A 16624-nucleotide genomic window follows, 5' to 3' on the forward strand; every position below is an offset into this window, starting at 1 on the left:
ATGAAGGGACAACTTTCTGTCACAGTGCAGAGAAAAAGATTAGTATTGATGTCATTTACCATTTTAATATTAATACTTCTTGAGTGTCCCTTCCCCGTTAAAGATTTCTGGTTTAATCCTACTTTCCTAGGAAAGTTGGGGTGCCACTGATAGCTAGATTATATGTCCCTCTTAATTTCCTCTTACATTATGTGATTAGTGTGATGTTTCAAAAGCTTTTATATCCTCTCAATGCCCAACCTTGTCTTAACTTTTATGTCTTAAAAGAACCAGATGGCCCACTGAAGGTGACATGTGGTGTGTGATCTGATATTAATGTGGTTTTATCCATAATTTGATCTAAATAACCTATGGTCTCCTGGTCATTCCACTGGAGTAAGTAAGTACTTGTTGAATTATTTTTAAATAGTTGGCCACTTCGCGTTTTTAGCTTTTAAATAAATGATGGAAGCCGCCTCAGGTGCTTTTTAAAAATTTATTTTATTTTTATTTATTTTATTTATTTTAAGAAGAAAGACGGGGTAAAAAATTTTTTTAGAAAAATAAAAGAGAGAGAAATTCTCCGCCCGCCGACTCGTGAGGCGACAAGGCGCTTAAGTCACCCTCTCGGGGGGTGGGGAGGAAGGGAGGGACGGAAGGCCCGGCCGAGCCTCCTCGCCGTTTCCCTCAGGCGAGCCCACCGGCCCAGGTGAGGGCAGGCCCCGCTCGCGCCCTTCCCACCGCCCCCGAGGGCCGAGAAGCCCCGCCCCCTCGGCCCGGCCCCGCCCCTCCCGCCCGCCCGCCTTCCGTGTGTGGCCGCGGCCGCCATGTTGTTGTGGTTGTGAGGAGGGAGGCGGAGGCAGGCGAGGCGGGCGAGTGAGGAGCAGCGGCGGCGACGACGACGGGCGAGGGGAAGCCGAGCGGCCGCCGCGGCCTCCCACCCCACTCCCTCTCACCTCCGTTGCCGCCTTCACCGCCCCGCCGAGGGGTGAGGGAAAGGAAGGAGGGAAGGAGGGAGCCCAGCCATGGCCGGAGGCCGTGGCCGCCGCCGCCTCCTCCTCCTCCTCCTCTGGGTAAGGGAACGGCGACGGTGTGTGTGTGTGGGGGGGAGGAAGAACCCGTCAGGGAAGGGAAGGAAGGGCCGACGGTGGGAGGGGGACGGGCCTTGAGGTGGTGGTGGGGGTCGGCCAGCCAAGCTGGAGCCAGGCCTCTCGTGGGGGGGGGGGCGCGAAGGGGGCGTTTTCGGTGGGCTTCACGCCCAGACCTCGGAGGGGTCGTGGCTTCTCCTCCTCCTCCTCATTATTATTATTATTATTATTATTATTATTATTATTATTATTATTATTATTATTATTATTATTATTATTATTATTATTGGGATGGATCGTGCCTTCCTCGTCCCAAGGGGCAGGAGGAGGAGGAGGAGGAGATGGTTGTCGGTTCTTTCTGGCCCGCCTGTCGGCGGTGACTGTCGTGGGGGGGGGGTTTGTTCGTCGGTCCCTCGGTTTCTCCCTTGTGGCGGCGAGCCTGCGGTGCCGCCTCACGGATCGCAGCGCCCGAAGGGGGTAAAGGGACCGAGGCTGGTGGTGCATCCGTCGCGAAGGCGAAGGGGGCCGGACCCGGGGGGGGTGTGATGGTTCGTGGGTTCTGCAGCCCGGCTTTTTCTGGTTTTGGTGTCGCCGGCGCTTGGAAAAATGGAGAGGAAAAGGCAGGGAAAAGTCCTTCGGGATCGACGAGGGAGCAGTGGGTGTGTGGGTTGGGCCAGCCGCCTCCGCCCCTCTGCCTCTCTGTTTCCCAAAGACCCTGTGTGGCAACCTGTGGGGACGGTGGGATGATGTAGGGAAGCGGGGGGGGGGCAGCCGAAGGTGGGCCACCAGAGGTTCTTGAGATAGGCTGAAATCGGAGAACTGAAGTTCTCCTAGGTTGCTCCTGGAGCTCCTAACCTGCTTTTTGCAGAAAAGCAAGGGTTGCCTGGCATGGTTTTGCCTTAGGTAGTGGTCATCTCTACTCGGATGTAAGATGTGCTGGATTCAGTGGGACTTTTTGTTGTTGTTTTTTGCAGGGAAGATGAGGTCAGAATGCAACTGTAATGCCCTAACTTTGAAGTGTATGTATGAAACAGATGTGTGGAAGTAAATAAATGCAAGGCATATTTAGTTGGATACACCTATATTTTAGGCCTGTGATTGATTATTTTGTATGGCAGAAGACTGTGTTCTTTCTCACATTGCATCTCTCTTTTCTCTCCTTTCGATTATTTTTTTTAAATCCCAGAGTTGGGATTTTGTCTGTTCTTCTACAATAATTAATCCAGTGTAACTCACAGTACCATGCATATTAGGTTGTACTGAAATGAATGTGGAGAAAATCCGCCCTTTCATGTCTCTGTTATCTATGCTGTGATTCTGAGTTAATGTCTGAATGTGGGGAATTGCCAGTCCCCAGGTCACCTGTGACAGGTATAATTCACCAAAATGAACAGGAACAGATCATTACGAAAGTGGTTCATAATATCTTACAGGGCACAGATGACTAAACATGAGCATGTTGTGGACTTATTCGTTGAAACCCTGCTGCTTAGCATAGTAGGTCACATCTAGAGTGGGTCCATTGAATCACTGGGGATTTGGTCAGTTAACTCCTCCGTAAGTTCCATTGCTTTAGTGGACTTAAGTCTTGTGACTTACTATGACAAGCAATGGAATTTCAGCTGTTGATTATTTTGATAACTACTGTACTAATTTTACAGGTTGATTTGAAATTAGGGTGCTGAGGTGACACTGAACTGAGCACCTGTAGGAGATAGTTTATACCTTATGCTTTGCATGCATATATCGGAAGGCACCTGTGTTATTAATTTTCCTCATTTTCCAGTACAGCTCTTTATAAGGATTCTACACAATGGATCAAGGTGATTGCCTGCATGAGATAGGCCCTATATTGTGTTGAATACCCGTCAATATGATAGAACGCTTTTTGTGGGGAAACCTTAATTAATTACTTACCCTTCCTACCACCCATGTACTGTATTCCAGCTTTTAAAAGAAACATATCATCTCTGTGGTGATGCAGGTTTTTTTTCTCCTGACACAAATGTTGTTTTCCCTTACTTTTTACTCATACGTGGGATGGTAGGTTTCACCTGCAGGTGGTAGTGAAATAGAACAGAAAACTCTTACAGGAACGTGTTTTTTGGAAAACATGTATTTTGGGTATACATGTGGTGGAACTGGCTGAATAGCTCAGTATGTTAGGTCTTTGGCTGCGAACCCAGAAGTTGGGAGCTTAATTCCTCATTGTGCCGCATGCAAGTACAACCAAGCTGGTGTGGCCCTGGACGAGTTGCACCATCCCAGGACACTCTCAGAGGAAGAGAATGATAAACCACTTCTGAGTACTGTTTACCTAGAAAATCCTGCAAATGGTTGCCATAAGCCTTTATGGCACACATTTATTATTATATATGTGTGGTGGAGCTGGATTCTAGAGCTTCCAAGGCCTAACCAGAAAAAAAAATAAGAATGGTGGTTTCAGAACAGCTGTTTTGTTTTTTCTTGTTTTTTTTTAATGTTACAAACTGCTGGAAGTCAATGCTTCATGGGCTACATTTAGTATGGCTTGCTTGCATGGAAAAGATACATGCAGGAGAGCTCGTCTTTTTATCATGGACTTGAAGAATAAAATAATATTTAGGAATATCTTGAAAGTAAACAATAGTTTCAAGTTTTCTGGCATGCAGTGGCAGACAATTGTTTGTTTAAACTTACACCCTGTCCATTTAGTGGACAAATCAATACTCTGGGTGGCTTCTAAAAATAACAATATATGATGAGAATGTTTAAAATTAACATATAAAAACAAAACCCCTCATAAAACCTCCAGTCTGGGAAGAATCCCAGATGCAAAATCACAAACCATGGCATAAACGTACCACAAAATAATTTTACAAAGGGGTGAGACTTGTAAGAGACTGGCTAAAAGGCCAGGTTTTAACTTGCTTTTGAAAACTCAGGAGAGTGTAGGCCAGTTGCACCTCCACAGGAAGAGAGTTCCAGAGTGGACTGACCAGTATTGAAAAGGCCCAGCTTCTTGTTGACGATTTCCGAACCTCTCTTGGAGTGGATGCCTGCAATATCAAAGACTGGGAGGTGTGGATGTAATGGGGGTTGACCTGAGGGAGAAGCACTCTGACAGGTAGTGAAGTACTAAACCATAAAGGGATGTACTGTAGTTCATTTTGAAGAGAATTTAACTTTGTGCTTAGCATGATAAGCTATATAATCTTTTCCTGTCTGTAATAGAGGAAGTTTAGATAATGGCTCTTGGAAACATTTGTTTCAGTATCATTATTTGGCAGCTGAAGGGATACAGTTACTGTTACTATATATACAGAACTCCCATGAAGTTGAGATTACTTGAGTAATCTACGCATTTTCCAAAAATACAATCCTGTGTAAACGTACCTGAGTGCTATATTAACTAAACACAGTGCAGCTTACTTCTAGCTAAATCTTCATAGGATTGAACTGAATATGTGTCTGGTCTTTCAGCAGATGTTTCAGAATCTGTCATGTGGAAGTTCAGCTGCAGGAATACTACTAATAAATACTCTAATAAAGCTCTTTGGATCATAGGGAGGAACCATGAAAGGCAGGGAAGAGAGTAGGCATCCTTCAGTCTCAAGAGACTATGGTAATGTGCTCTGAATAGAGGTCTTGGAACAGCATCTAGTGTGGCTGAGGAGGCCAATTCGAGAGTGACAATCCCTTCCATGCTGAAGACAAATACAATCTATCCCCTTTCCAGTTCCTTGATTTTGCTGGTTTCGGGACTGCCTCTTTGCCTTGGCGTGCTGAACAAGTGTCTCTTCAAATTGGGAAAGGCCGTGCTGCAGAGAAGATACAGCTTTCATTTACGTGCACATTTGGAGTGGATGGATGCTTTTTCTGGTGTTTAGGGCTGCTACTTTCTTTCTTTTAGCAGGAATATCTCAGTATATCCATTGTGCTGGTGCAGACTGTTTAAATAATCAGTTTGGATTTCACATTGTTATACATTATGATGTGATGGTTGGCCACTGCTGCATCTTTCCTCATCAGCTGCTTTACAAATCTGGACCTGGGCATGCATTTTGTCAGTACTTTACACAGAGATACAAAGGTGTGTCTGCAAATCACAGTGATATTTGAGAAGTATATTTGGGAAGAATGGATAAAATATTGAGTATTATAATGGGCAATATCTTTAATGTTTGTCAAGAAAGAGTGGCAGACAAAAGAACGTTTCCAATTTGAAAGAAGTAGTGATACATGGAATTTGTGAGGTAGCTGGGTTCAGAGGAGTAACTGAACCATTTCAGTTTTTTGATTATTGCTTGGTAAGTAGAAAACAGGAATTGTAATCTGCTGTGTCCTTTCATATGGCAACAAGTACAATATTCTTTAGTGCCTGGTACCATGCTGAACAGTGTATTGAGATTGTAGAACTGTGGAGGTGTTAAGAGAAACGGGAAAAAAGCTAAAATGAATGCAAAAGGGATACTCAGTTGTGGAAGGGCAAAATTACAGGTTGCCATTGTTCATAAGGGAATACATAAACAGGCATAAGGAAAGAAAGCTCTCCATCTTGATTATTTTCAGTTATATAGTTTATTGAGGAATTACACCAGCTATCTCTATTTCAGCTCACAGAGAAGATGTTTTCAAAAAGATAACAATTTAAATCTTAGGGGTAAAGCAAGCAAGCTACATTTTGGATTATGCTGAATGAAACCATTGGCCCATTTGGTAGCAGTGGCCTTCAAGGTCTTTCATAGGAGTTTTAACCAGCCATAATAAAAAATGCCAAAGGTTGAAAGTGGGACAGTTTGTATGCAAGACATATGTTCCTCTTTTTCTTAATATACTCCATGAAGATGCTTTGCATCATAGTAAACAACTTTATCACTAGCTATAAAATAATAAACATTACTGAAGAATTAAATTTATTAAAAATGGCTGGGAATAGAGGGCTGAAGTGCAGTTGAAACAAAACCTTGTTTATAGAATGAAAAGAAATGATTTAGTGTAAAAATATTCTGTAGAAGAAGAGGATAAATGAGACATCTATTTCTGTAGACTTAGTGATCTTTCATTAAAGCTACTAGCCCATATGATGCGTCATATATGTTGTCTAATAAGGCATGTCATGTATACTTATGGATCATACATGACAGCTTTTCTGAGGTTGATCCAGAAGATTGTTAAGCTTCCTCCAATTTACTAGTCTCCCCTCAGTATATTTTCATAAAGTTCAGGTTATTACATATTTAAGACCCTAAAATAACATTGTATGCCAGTGCTTAAAGTATGAAAAAAAGAACTTTCTATCTACATCTTGTGAAGTGCACTTCAGGGTTCTCTCTTTTTTTTTTACAGAAGTCTTTGGGGAATCTTGGGTTCAGTGCAAGTAAAATCATGGCTTGTGTGAATCATAGCATAGAACACTAATTTAAGCTTCCAAAGATAGAACTGGCAAGCACTGCTTTGTAACTGCTTGTCTGCTTTCATTTTCAGTCCCTCTCAGGATTTTGTTTGCTTCTGAAGGCAGAGCGATTGTAACTATGGTTTGTTAATTAATATTTATGCAAAAATCTATAATTATGTTTTGCTAACTAGAGTTTTCTATGATGTTTGAATTAAATCTCTGTTGATTTGAGAGTGATTCTCTTTTTCTCTTATAAGTCCCCCCTCCCCTTTGTCTGCGATAGCTGTGCATTCCCTGGAGGATTATGTTTAATGTAGTTATTGTGGGGTGACAACATGAGATGGTGATTTTTTCCCAGATTGCTTCAGTCCCTTCCTAGTTCATCTTTGGTCATGTCATCCAGTCACACCCCCTTTTTGATAATTTACTACTTGTGATTCTGTAGGTCCATATGGGATAGAATCTTAGGCAAATGTACTACATAACAAGTTTCTCATGGAGGGAAAGAAAGTTTCTCATCCTGGGTAGATGGGGCTCGTTAGCCTTGGAAGGCAGCCCATCTAGGAAAAGGAAACCTCCAATTTCAAACCTCCACTGCCTTGTGGCTATATCCACTCATGGAAAAGGGTTCAGGAGTTAACCTAGAGGCAAACTCCAGAGCAAGAGTCCCGGAGCCAGTTCATGACACTCTAGCAACTCCTTTAACATCACTGGAACCAGTTGTATTGGCTCTTGCCTTTCCATTGGACTATTTCAGTGACATGGAGAGGGGAGATTTGCTGCTTGGGTAACAATCTGACCTCCATATTATTTTACCCAGTCCTTGTGCTCTGGAGAGGACACTCCAGCTTTGCATACAACGTCAAAATAACATGGGAAGTAGCAGTTACCGGTTAGCATAGAGGGAAAGGTTGAAAAATCTTAAAATATATGGATATGACTTATTCTCATGAGCCCAGCAGTTAATTCAGATTGTTCTGTAAAGCACCTGTTCTGGGATTGTGGTGTCATCTGGCTAAAAAATGAAGAGAAGTTGCTATTTCTTAAGTTTCTGTGTCAGAATCTGTGACTATTCTCAATAGATAGTTGCCTATGTATCTTTCTTTGTGTATTAGACAGATATATTTTGGGAAAGAGTTTGGTAAATGCCACCATTTGTTTTTCAAGCTTCGAAATCTTGGGCATCTCCAAATACACCTGAACTTTTGCCTAAAATCCTGAAAAGCTACCTAGCAGTACAGATCATACTGAGCTAGATGCACCAGTGACTGACTTGGTATAAGACAGTCTCCTACATTCCCATGTTCGTATAGTGGCTGACATATGTCAGCTAGAACTATCATGAGAACAGGTGGGTCATATTGTAGTTAGCTGGGAGGAGAATGAAGATAGTATCAAACTGAAATGATTTGTGATACAGTACCTTTCCTTTTTTATTTCTACTTTTATTCTTCACTTTTATTTTTACTCTGTGGAAAATGTCAGTTTAAAATGTTTTTTTCTTTATATGGGAGGCATTCCCACAGTGTAAAGCTCAGTGCACTCTACATTACAGGTCCCTACTTCAGGGGTTTAAAATAAGCAGTGATGGAGCAAGATTTGAAGAGAGACAGAGGAAGGAGAGGGAAATAGAAGTGAGATAAACAGGCAGTTGCAGTCATTGTTTGACATAGACATATTACCCATGCACATGTACGTTCACTTATCCACTTATAAGCATGCCACCACTTGAATTAACTAACTTTACGCTGAATTCTGTTTAGCTCATGGCCATCCTGCTTCAACCAAGTTTCATTCTACCCTGTCTAGAAAGTTATTGTAATGGCCTTCCTGTTGTCTAATTGCACCTCAGTGCCAGTGGTCGTGGGGGGGGGGATAGCCATAAAAAGTGATAATGACAGTGGGAACTTATATTTAAGAACTAAAGAGAGCTGCTGGAAAGCATGGATAGTGGACTTCATTATTTCCCACATCAGTGGATGCTATTCCTTGGCACTGTGAAGCATTGGAAACTACATTTTCCTTGTTTCCTAATATCAGTAACCTGAGCATGTATCTCTCTTGTTAACCCTCCCCTAAATGAGAAAAAATCCGAGAAAGATTATTTGGGGATTTTATAGGAATTTGTAGCTCCAAAGACTTCATTTCAAAATTCAGTACCTTCACTGCTGCAAATGGAGCTACAAATTCATCTTTGGAAAAAACTGCATAAACTCCAAGATTATGGATAACTGGTCAGAGGCAAAATGGGGAGGGCCCATGGCTGTGTGGCCTTTGTGCTTCCTGGAGATAAGGATTAAGCCCTGTTGTTAACAGAAATTCAATTCTTTATGCACATACAAAGAAATGAAGCCAATACTAGCAGTAATTTTAAAGTACATTTTATGATGTGCAAGTCATATCCTCAGTCCAGTTTCTTCTATTGATGAGGTAAATTATTTAACTGAGAGGAATGCATTAGAATGAAAACACTTATACATCTATTTGGAATTCAAATGAATTATAAATACATGATGGAAATATATTTTAGGGGATGTTGTATCATAAAATTGGATAAATAGAAATCTGCAATTCACTTTCAAACCTGAAGTAGTCGGTTCTAGTTGGTTTTATTAATAGCTTTGATGAAGGTAATAGCCTGTGTAATGTAGGCTGGGTTCTCACTGAAATGGTAAGCAGGTATCTGGGTTGTGCAATTTTGTTCCGCAGGTGGGTATCACATAGTAAAATGGTTCTCTGTATAACAAAGGTCCCTGTACCTTGAAAGCTGGGAAGACCATTCTTCTGCTCCACCTTGCAAGGATGTTTAAGGGGATTATGGGAGAGCATTCCATCATGAGTACTCTCACCTACGGCCTAAAATATTATTATCTTGCTCCAAGTTTAAACACCACAGGGTGAGCAAGAGATTAAATTTTTCATAAGTAAACAACAAATGGACTGGGCAGATAATCATTCTGTTGTTTCCAGGATGTTTGGACTATAACTCCCATAATCAGTGTCCACTGGCCATGGTAGCTAGAGCTGATTAAATTTTGTAGTCCAAAAACCTAGAAAGGACAGAGTTGCCTGCCCCGTCCAAGTCATATAATCCAGAAAACTAGCAGACAGTTGCAAATGACAGCTGAAGAGGAGGAATAGGATATGGAGCATGTTTGGAATGAGAGAGAGAAAAAGAAGAGCTGAAAGAAAAAGGATAGACAAGACTACACTCAAGAGAGCGAGCCACATTCTTAGTTTCTTGAATGTCTTCCTAACTGCAACAGTGCAACCAATTACCATGAGAGGTGGTGAGTGCTCCAGTGCTTAAGGCATTCAAGAGAAAATTAAACAACCGTCTGTCAGATATACTTGGATTCTTGCATTGAGTATAATTTTGGACTTGATGACCTCTTCTAACTACATTGTTCTATGATTCTATGATGCTAAGGACACTAAAATGTGTGGCATGTAGTTAGAACTTCCTAGGCACTGCAATAATTTGATTAGGTATGTTGAAGGTCCCTTAAGGTATATTGAACTGCTGGATAGCTCAGTGGTTTAGGCATCTGATAGTGGAGCAAGAATTCAATTCCCCACTGTGCCTCCTTCCAGCTTTGCAATTCTAAGATTATTATTATTATTAGCCTGCAACAAACCATCTTTTAGTTCATATTTTCATAATCACAATAATAATATTAGAACTGCAGACCTGGAAGGAACCCTACGGATCGAGTCCACCCTCTTTCAAGGAGGTACGATGGGGATTTGAACTCTTAATCTCTGGCTCTGTAGTCAAAGACCTAATCCACTGAGCTAGTATTTATAATCTTGTAGTGATTCTAGCCTTTTTCCTATGCATTGTTACGTGGCATAGCATATACGCACATATGAATGTATATATGAAATCTTAAAAGTACAGTTTGGTCCACTTTAGGCACTTGCCTAGTTTTATACCAAAGTCATGGTGCAGTCGCCAAGAAAGCCCAATTACTGTTTGTCTCCTTCCAGGCTTCTCTCGGGGTCAGTGTCCTCAACCACCTAGCCTGAGACGTCCAGGTAGGGTGGGCGGGTCCAATTGGTAGAAGGCGTTCTGCCAGATGTCAAGGTCTCAAACTGCTAATCCATCATTACCACTAGAATAGGCCCATTGAATCAATGAAAATTTGTTGAGCGAACTCCTCCATATGTTTCGTGAGTGGACCTACTCTAGTTGTCTCAATTTCAGCCATAGAGTCATCCTTTTGAAGGGCTGATGCAAAAAAGAAATAGAACAAAAAAAAGTGGTTTCTAGGAATTTGAAATATTTTTCCTTTCTTCCTCTGTCATGTTTGCTCTTGCCCTTAGATGCAATAAGAAGGTTATGCTGGGGTGTTGTGTTTTGGAAAATAGGATGCTGTGATATCTCTGTGTGAATGGAAATTAGATTTTTTATTTATTCCTATGGAAGAAAAAAAAGGACACAAAAAGATTTTTCTCTCCCCTTCAGAAAGCCCACTAATCTATTGTTGTTTTTTCTAGGAAAGGGTTCCTCTTGTTTCTAGACCAAGCTTACTTTACAGTCAAAATGTTGCATCAAAACCTGGCCCTGAAAGGGCGAGATCTGATAGTTAGTGACAGGCTTTATTTACATTTTCAACTTCATTTTGGATTTTCATTATCGTTTAAAATTCCCCTTAATTTTAGCTTTAGTTTCTTCCCTAGCTTGGTGGTCTTTCAGCAGAAAGATGGCCTCTGGGTTAAGACCCTTCAAATTCCTTTGGATTTGTTGAAGGGAAAACCTATCCCCCAGTTACCCAGCTTTGCCACTCTGCACCAGTGTGCCTAGCTTGCCAGCTAATTGCCTTGGGAGGGAAACTGGCATGAGAGGTCAGAAGCCACAAAGAAGGCTGCCAAGCCATTATGAGTCACTTGGGAAGGTCATTGCACTCTTGCCTTATGTCTGGAGTGAGCCCTTTAGTGAGAGAGGAGAAGGAAGACAAGACATGCTCTTGTTTCCTTTGTTACACCTTCTTCTTTGAAGGTAAGAGGAGACTCAAGCTAGAGTTAATTGCTGACACCCTTCTCTGCCTCAGCTGTGTGTATCACGCAGGAGTGGTGGCCATGGTGGCTGTCAAAATGGCAAAATCTACATGACGTGGTAGGAGGTAGAAAAATCAGAAGGAACTGACCCAAAGTTTTCTGCCGCGATTTTGCAGCCTCACTGAAAGAGCTTAGGAGAATTTACACACACCAACATTTCTGCAATGGATTAATAAACCAAAGAGTGAAATAGAATGAGTACATTCCTGTCTTCCAAATCATTTTATGAATACCAAAAGGGAAATATTTCATAGACTTTTTTTCAGAGCTTCTTAATATTTAATTGGACATTTTAGTACTTAAGGTTGCTGGATCAAATCAGATGCTTTAGAATGCCATCAGCAGGGCAAAAATAAGCTGATGTTTCTCAAGTTCCGGGAGATCATATGAGGTCAGGATACATCATGCATATGGATAACTTCATAAAATCATATGTCAACAGACAAAATGGGATCAGAAACGATCTTGTGATATATACCGTGTTCATTCATGTGATTAATTTATAATTAGAATATCTTCTGTAGGGTCATTTCTCCAGAATAATTCGTTCATAAACCACTCAGTGCTGGTATCTTGAAGGCAGTAAAGTGGGAAAGGCCATTCCTATCAGATTGGTAGGGACTCTGTCTAGTTACGTTGGAAAAATGCAAAAAGTTGGTGAGAAAGATTCATTAATGACAATTTGTTTCTAGGACCCTTAACCTATTCTATCCCATTTGTCTCCCCTTTGGACTATATAACACCTTGAACCCACCAATGTTGTCTGATTTTGGAAGACAATCAGTTAGGCCTGATAGGACAGGAAGCCAGTGAACCCTGGGAATCTCCAGGTAGGGTTAGGAAATAATTCTGCCTGATATCTTGGAGAGCCTTTGGGGGCCAGCGCTGACAATTTGAAGTTGATGGACTGACAGTCTCAGTCAGTCTAAGACAGTTTCCTGCATTCCAAAGTTGCTTACTTCAGGTCTGGCAAGATGCAAAATTGTCTCATTATAGAACTTGCAGTTTGATTTAAATAAGTTATCTGCCATATCCAGGAAGGAGTAATTATATGCTTTGGTTAAATGCAGCTGGATAAATATACAGTAGTAGCGAAAATTCTATTGGTGTTTATGCAAAGTTTGTGTAACTTGCCACGACTGATTGTGGCTAGTTGAAAATATGTTGGGGTATGTCTTGCTTGTGTGCCTGCTTATGTACCTGATTGTGTATCTGATTGCACCACTGAAATGTGTCTCAGCACCTCATCAAATAGCCACAATTAGCTGCTCCAAGTTGTACAGACCCCAGTAGAATTCTAGCTATTGAGTTATTAGTGTGGAACATTCTTGATTCCTTGAGCATCTATGGTAATACTTTGTACTCCATTTATATTAGGAAATGTGTGGAATCTACTGGAATTGTTGACAGCAACGTCAATATTCACTATGAACAGAGAGGAAGCAGTTCTGGATTGCCAGTCTGCCATGGAAAAATGCTCTTTTACATGTTTTGTGAGCAAAAGGCACATTTGGGAAAACTCATACTGTACTTCTGCCTTCATTATTGTTCATACTCTGGTTACAAGAATTTGCTGTGAACAGGGGCTTTATATTCTGACTGGGTACTCATTATAATCAAATTATGTTCTTTGTTTGTATCCAGTGAACCTTTCTCCTTTATTAGACAGGCTTCCGCAGGAATATAATGTACCTTTTCATTTTGGAAACAAGTTATTGTCCCTACCCATTTTAACACTTGTTTAAACATTTTTTAGATGTAATGATTTGTCTATGACTGACATTTTTGTAGGGTTACATTTGTACCATCATAACTCAAATGTCCGTCACCCTGCCTTTTTTGAATAAAGAATTTTGTTTGCTGTCCAACTTGGAATTTCAGTTCAATCCTTTCAAGTCAAAGAGGTGAATATCCTGTGTTTTGGATATATTTTCTGGTGCACATAGTTTTATTGGATATATCCTTGTTCTGTAACCAATTGATTATTCCATAGTTGCTGTATGGTAAAGGTAAAGGTTCCCCTTGACATTGAGTCCAGTCGTGTCCGACTCTAGAGCGCGGTGCTCATCCCCATCTCCAAGCCATAGAGCCAACATTTGTCAATAGACAGTTTCCGTGGTCACGTGGCCAGTGTGACTAGACATGGAACGCCATTAACTTCCCACCATGGTGGAATCTATTTATTTACTTGCATTTACATGCTTTCGAACTGCTAGGTTGGCAGGAGCTGGGACAGGAGACGGGACCTCACCCCGTCACGTGGATTCGATCTTACGACTGCTTGGTCTTCTGACCTTGCAGCACAGAGGCTTCTGCAGTTTAACCTGCAGTGCCACCATGTCCCACAGCTGTATGGCATACCTTTATGCATAAAGGCCTGAGATCATTCCCTAGAGCAAATCTAATCTACGTTCCTGCGGAAAATCTTGGATGCCAACTTGTGTGCCATATGCGACCCTCTGTTTAGAGATGGGCCAAAATATGGTAGCAGCTCAGGCGTGGCTGAGATCAGTCAAATATTGGTTGAAGATCCATTATAACTTCAAAGAGAGCAGTTTTTTTACACCACATTTTCCAAGAACCAACCATGGCTAGAGAGCATGCCTATATTGATTAGTTGAAAAGTCATAGGTTTTGAGCTTTGTAAGTAGAAATGTAATACATTTGAGTGGTTTGCCAGTTTATACCATTCTTTTTCTTAATGACTAATCTTTATTAATGTGAAAAAAGGTCCTGATTAAAACTACTTAGCAAATAAGATTTTAATTTTAACTTTTAATAGTATGGTGCCTAGAAGTGTGTATATTAATCTGCACATCTCTAATAGTTGACAACATTGTGGAAAGTATGTTGAAAACGATGAGCTTGAGATATAATGGGTCCCTTAATACCTTGTGGTTTTTCTTTCTTATTCGTCAAGTGGGAGACTACATTGCACACTGCCCCCAGGAATGTAGCCCAAAACCTTTGTCACTGATGCTATAGGCTTTTTGCTAAAAAAAAACTGGCTGAATTGGTGGGGGGGGGGAGGACTGCCAGTCAGGAAAATATGTGCCTTTTGTATCTGCTTTTAATTAACATTGTGGGATTATAATTATTTCAAAGACAGGCATTCCACATTTTTCTGAAGTGAATGCTGAGTCAGATTTGTGAGTTAAGCAATTAAGGAAGTGATTTAAATTTGTCCCAGATCACTTGAGAGAGAGAGAGAGATGTATGTAATGCGGCCCAAGTTAAGGTTTAAAGAGAAGGACAAAGAATTTATTTTTAAAAAGCCAATTAGGAATGAATAAGCTTCCCCCCCCCCCTTTGATGGGGAAAGTTCAGGGAAAAATATGTAATGTCCTGTAAAAGTTGCTTGTCAAAAAGGGGCAACAGTTCATTTCTAAAAATGCTGCTTTGCATAGATGCAGATCTTGTACATATCAGAGTGTGTGAGATGATGTGTACCGTACGTGTGAGTTGGCGAGGAAGAGTTCTTTCTTTTTTATGGGATGCGGCCTTTCTCTTCAGAAAAATGAATAAGAGTACTATTCAGTCTAAAGGGAATAAAGGAGACAGAATAAAGTGGCATCCATTTTTAATTTTGGAAGGCAGCCTGAAGACTTACAAATAATTAACCACTCCCCCTAACTGTTCCCTGAAAACCCACATGGAAGGAGATACCAAGACAGCTTCCTGAGGCTTCCATGCTGCTCGCTGTCCCTAAGAAATTTAATTCACTCCAGGACAAAACTTAAAGAGATCAGCACCTCTCCTTGTCTGTACATTACAGGACATTTTCCAGCCAGTCTATTACCCTGCTGCATATTTATGACTAAGGTTTCACCTGGATGGTTGTTAATTACAGAGTACGTGTGGAAGACAGGTGTTCTTCCCTGTTCTTTTTCATTTAAGAACATCAAGAACTCCCTGGGAAACAGACCCATCAGTATCTTTCCCATCTATAGAACTTATAGTGTATTTTTCATCTACAATTTGGTCTTTGAGGACAAAGATCCATTTCTCAACTAGAATTTGTTTGTGGGAGTGATTGTCTTGTTGTTTGGTCTGTTGTAAACCAAGCTTTAGCCTGTAGTAATAGGGGGTGAAGTAACTGATTAGAATCTTGGTATTTTATTCAGTTTCTTTTAGCAGACCCTGAAGTACATCTTGCATAACAAAAGTATTTTTAAAATGGCTTTAACAATCTAAAATGTAAGTGCAGTACAGTGGTGCCCCGTATGACGATGATAATCTGTTCCATAGAAATCACTGTTTAGCGAAATCATCGTCATGCAAAAACGGTTTCCCCATTGGAATGCATTGAAACCCGTTTAATGCGTTTCCAATGGGGAAAATACATCGTCGTCCTGCGAAGATCATCCATAGGGAAGCCATTTTGCGGGCGCCAATCAGCTGTTAAAATGGCTATCCTGCGAAGCATGGGTCCCAAAAACACAGGGAAGCCATTTTGCGAAGCCGTCAATCAGCTGTAAAAATTGTCTTCTTGCAAACAAACGGTTCACGAAGCAAGGACCAAATCATCGTCCAGTGAAAATCCCCCATTGGAATCACTGTTTTGCAAATCGCTATAGCAATCGCAAAACCTCATCGTCATGCAGATTCGTCATTTTAAGAGGTCATCTTCTAGTGAGGTACTGCTGTAGTTGATACAGAAGACGTAACTACTTAACTACATGACTACTTAGGATGGTTTGACAGGTGCAATCAAATGTTTGTTTTGCTAGTTCACTGGTTTCCAACTCCAGATGTTCTTGGACTAAAACTCCCAGATGCCTTCACCACTAGCTGTGCTGGCCAGGACTTTCTGGGAGTTGTAGTCCAAGAACATCTGGGGTCCCAAGGCTGGGAACCACTGCAGTTAATGGCTTTTCTTACAAATGAAAGCTCAGTTTTAATTTGTTGATAAATTACTGTAATAGAAGAGCTGTTAAATTCCAGCCTTGGTTCCTAGAACAAAATGTGCTATGAATATCTTCCCTCACTGGTACAATATCTGAATTTATACATGCACAATAGAAAAATGCTGAATGCCTGCAGCACCATGCAGCCAACTATCAACACAAGTGTCACAAATGGCCCATGTGTTGGGGGTTTTTGAGGCACGTCTAGACAG

The 16624-nt window shown here is 41.2% G+C and overlaps 1 protein-coding gene across 14 annotated transcripts in view; it reads left to right on the forward strand.

The window, feature by feature from the left end:
• The first annotated feature begins 919 nt into the window (after window positions 1-919).
• Window positions 920-16624, forward strand: part of MTMR3 (myotubularin related protein 3) — a 65523-nt gene continuing 49818 nt past the window's right edge. For all 14 annotated transcript variants that reach the window (XM_078381598.1, XM_078381600.1, XM_078381599.1 and 11 more), the window contains exon 1: window positions 920-1052. The gene's annotated coding sequence lies outside the window, so the exon portion shown is untranslated. The remainder of the gene's footprint in view (window positions 1053-16624) is intronic.

Source organism: Pogona vitticeps, chromosome 14 (assembly GCF_051106095.1).
Source record: "Pogona vitticeps strain Pit_001003342236 chromosome 14, PviZW2.1, whole genome shotgun sequence".
Lineage (NCBI taxonomy): Eukaryota > Metazoa > Chordata > Lepidosauria > Squamata > Agamidae > Pogona > Pogona vitticeps.